Genomic DNA, 4531 nt, shown 5'->3' on the forward strand with positions numbered 1-4531 from the left:
ATATCCCGTTGTTGCCATAGCAGCTAATGTGATTGTGGTAATCTTGGTGATGGGGCATGGGGGTAGAGGAGACCCACATCACTTTGAGACGTCACCTGAATGAAGTCACCCCGCTGAGCGCCATCTTGATCCTCCCGCCTCCCATTTGTGTTAGGATCTAGGGCCTCGGGTCCCTCTCTCCGTGAACATCTCATTTCCTCAAGAGCACGGCGGCCAGAGCAGGGGGATTCACAATCAGACGGAAATGCCTGATTTGCAGATTTATTGCCCTGTTCCCACCGGCTTAAATGCTGGCCTTGTGCGTGGCAGCTCTCCACTTCGGCCAGCGCTGCCCGTGAGGGAGGCAAATTAATTTCCTGCTGTCAACACGGAAACTGTGGCGTAAATCAGGCCTAAACTCTCACAAGGGCAGCCAGCTCGGCGAGCAGCCAGGTTATTTATTTTTTATTCTAATAACATTTTCATATTGAGGATTGCCAAGGATCAGGATATATAGGTCATATATTTCCCCCTGCGACATTTAACTGATATTAATCCATTCCACGGCAAACGGCAATCGCAGTGTTTCTTGCTGAGCTTTCTTTGGTACAGAGTCTGTCCATATAAGAGAGTTTACTCCTGGCTGTGTTTCAGCCAAGCCTGGTGGCTGTGGGGCTGCATTGGTAGCCAGTAATTTCTCTGAATCTGTGCTAGCATTATTTCTGAATCATTAAATTTCATAACGGAACGCCATGTGCCTGAATTACAGTGCCCACACCATGCAGGGGTACTGCATATATTTCACTCCTGTATGAATAACCGCAGTTGCCCTTCCGATGGTGACTGAAGAAAAGAGTAGATTTTTCAGAGGTTGTGTGGGAAGATTGTTTTTTTTTTCAGATTTATATTTGGTTTTATCATTTAACTTGAACTGGGTGTGACCAAATTATTTGGACTACTTTCAAGATTTGTTCTTTTAAGGTTATCGTTAATTATATTCATATAAAAGATATGTGTGTTTGGGATTCAGTTCACAAATGACTCATCAGAATGATATTATTAGTTAAAACATTTTTTTCCGTTTTTTCGAAGATAACATTTTTTATAAAATATGAATGGCATGGAATTGTGAAGAGAGAAGGTGGATTGACTGCCAGTTTCAGGTCAGGATCACTCAGTGTTTGAATGCTGCCTTCCTGGCAGTCCTCAGGCTGTCATTAGGGCCAGAGCGTAAACCAGCAATGGTACAAAACACATTTCATCAATATCTGTTCATGTGCATTCGTGTGTGTGCGTGTTTGTGTGTGTGTGTGTGTGTGTGCATGTTCAAGCTATCTGTATTGAATTTTGTAACGAATTGTCTCTCTGTATATCAGTTGCCTCCAACAGCCACTTCTGCTTTCAGAAAGCAGAGCATTTCCCAGAATGCAGTGCTTTTAGTGGAAAAGGTTAAATCAAATTGTAATTCAGTGGACTCCTTTGTCTCAGGTAATGGAAGCAATGTTGGATGTTACCTGTGCTCACTCATTGGTGAGTTTACTCCAGTTCAAGTATCTGAAAGATGCAGATGGACATAGCCCATCTGTATTCTCCAGAGATCAGTTAAGATAAGTGCTCACTATAACCTGTAGATGGTGCCATTGTTTACTGGGCTTCTTCTGCTTTGACACATTTGCTGTTCTTAATCTTCCTGGTCCTAATCAGCTATTCAAAATGTCACACTCCCAGAAATGTGACATGTGAACATAGATCACTCTCCACACTGAGTGTATTTACAATACCATTGAATCCATAAACCAGCGACTCCACGGTTCCCAATACAATCAATACAAAGCCCCAGTACATGCTGATATTAAAGGGCTCCAATCAATACTGTGGTTAGACCTCATACACAAAAGCCTTAAGTACACATATTTCATATCCTCTGAAGGTTAGCTTATGTATGAGATAAGTGTGGATAAATAACTTGGAAAGTATTATTTGCCATTCATGTCATGCTGAGGACTCAGTTTCTCAAGAATGTTTTCAAGCATAAATTTAAAAATAGTCAACAATACCATATCTGAGAAGACGATGGTCTATGCTATTGAGAATATGGGAACTTGGTGTAGAGTACTGGAGACAATTCTTTGGTGTGAATGTAAACAAATGAGAAACATAAAATCAAGGTAATCAATTTAATGTTTGTCATCAAAAGTTTGTTTTGAATTTGATTCGTTTAAATAATCAGTTATATGGCAATGACAAGCCTGAGTAGAAATGCAGTTATAGTTCAATTTCATTGTCTCAATATGTTCTTATTTTCTCCAAGTGGCGATCTTTCCCACACACTAATGATGAACTAAATGTACTCCATTGTGCTGTCACCCACTGTACGAACCCCCGTCAGAGTACACGTTCATGAACTCACCGCTGGACACTGGGGACGATGCAGAGAGAAATCAATGCAGAAGTGGTGTCATCCGTATGACTCATTCAGGCTCCCAGATGGAACCCCACAGCAATGTGTATCTCCTTTCCGTTTCACACAAAAGATGAGCGAGAACCAGAGTCCTGAAGGTCAAAGTCTATGGCTTGATGTCCACTGCACAGGCCAAATTCTCAAAGTTTATGGGGCAGGGTAGTGAGCTGTGATTTTGGCAGGATGTATGGTAGCGGCAAATATGTTCCTTTGGCACACTGTAAAAATGTTTTGCCATTTGTTTTTACACAACAATGAAGTCTGGCATTTAATGTACTGCTGCTCCGCTATAGTGCATTTAACAATATTGCGGTAATGGGTTTTCTTTTTTCTTTTCTTTTGTTTTTTTTTGGGTGTTGCAATACTCCTAATAACCACATGGCGGCAACTGAGGACACTGCTTGCGAATTTCAGAGCACTGGTGTCCTCCTACACTTCTGAAGTAGTGTGGAGGAGACAAGACAGTTTTTAGAATTTAAAGTCAGCATTTTGTCTCCACAGATAGGCTGAAGTGAAACGAGGTGCAGTGTAGGAGAATGACAGCTGAAATAGGAAAATGTCTCTTGTAATACCACAATGAACCACAGAGCAACAGCAGAACGCCATAGTCTCAAAAGTGACCATCATAATGGTCACTTTTGAACAATTTAATGGGAATATAAGATACCGCTACTGGAGTAGTGGAGAGTGATGCTTTATTAGCCCCAAAAATGGGTGGGGCCATGGAGCCATTATGTGTGATTTTAAAAAATATGCCTGTTGTGCTGCTATTACATGGAGGGAAAGATTATTTTTAATGGAATGTAAAAATGATTGGCATTCCAAAATTTTACATGGGTACCTGAAATTAGCAAAATTCAATATAGGTTTCATGAAGCCTTAGTCTTGCAACACCTCTTTACAGCAAATTAAGATTTATAATTAAATAGAATAATGTACTTGCTTACCTTATGTACTTGTTATTTGGGGGGCTCATGCCTGGTGTTTTTTCTGTTTGCTCTGTCTCTTGCCCTGCTACTCCATGAAGTGTCTTTGTGACAGTTCTCTGTAAAAAGTGCTATACAAAAACAACTGAATTGAATTGAAAGAGCGCAGAAAAACTCAAAAAACCAACTCTAATGTGTGATAGTGGATGACCTCATTATCAGAGGCCCTATTATTAAATATTTTCATCACAGATAATGATATGTCAATTGTCCCAATTTGTTAAGAAAATGGGAAAGGTGTGTCAATTGCCTTCCGGAAAATACCCACTTATCATAGAGAGTTTACATTATATTATAGATTTAAAATGAAAATAATAATAATTCTCTTAATGTGAGGAAATGTTTAAAAAAGATATTCCTTTTCTAAAAGTCGTTCAGTCACAACACAAGGTAATGCAGATACATACATTGATATACTGGCAAAAAGTACCTGTTAAGTATAATGGAGAAATCCTTTCTGGACTGGCTACATTGTGCAACCATCAGGTCAGCCACAATAGTAATTGTTTACTCTTTGTTTACTCTGTAGTGTTCAGCTCTGGTGATCGGTTAGCAGTAAATGTGAGGTGCCTGAGAGTGACAGAGGTAAATACATGAATCAGATGTAAAATTTCAAGTTTGTGGACAAAGTTACTTTCTCAGTCTCTGGCCCAGTACACTTAGTCACTGGTGAAATTTCAGTGAAAGTGTTCAAGGACAAAATTATTTAAATATAAAATAAAAATTTTAAAAATTAAAAGAAATATATAAAATAAAAATGATATAAAATTAAAGATACAATCACGAAAACATTAAATAAAATAAAGGCACAAAATAAAAACATCCCTGTACACTCAAGCAGTTGATGAAGTTAAAATGAGCAAATAACTGGTTAAAATTCGTGGAATGTGTTTCAAAGATACTCTACTGAAATATTTGGGTGGATGTTTACTCATCCACTTAAGGATTTTGGTCATGTCACTGTTAAATAACATATCGCGAAGAGCGGAACTTCTCTATTCCTCGCTTTGAAAACAACCCGGAACTTTAATAACGGAACTAGGAAAAAACAATACGTACAACCTCTCAACCAATACTATATAGTCTCTGTGCGTTTTTTCGTTAC

Source organism: Anguilla anguilla, chromosome 3, assembly GCF_013347855.1.
Source record: "Anguilla anguilla isolate fAngAng1 chromosome 3, fAngAng1.pri, whole genome shotgun sequence".
In the NCBI taxonomy this organism is placed as follows: domain Eukaryota; kingdom Metazoa; phylum Chordata; class Actinopteri; order Anguilliformes; family Anguillidae; genus Anguilla; species Anguilla anguilla.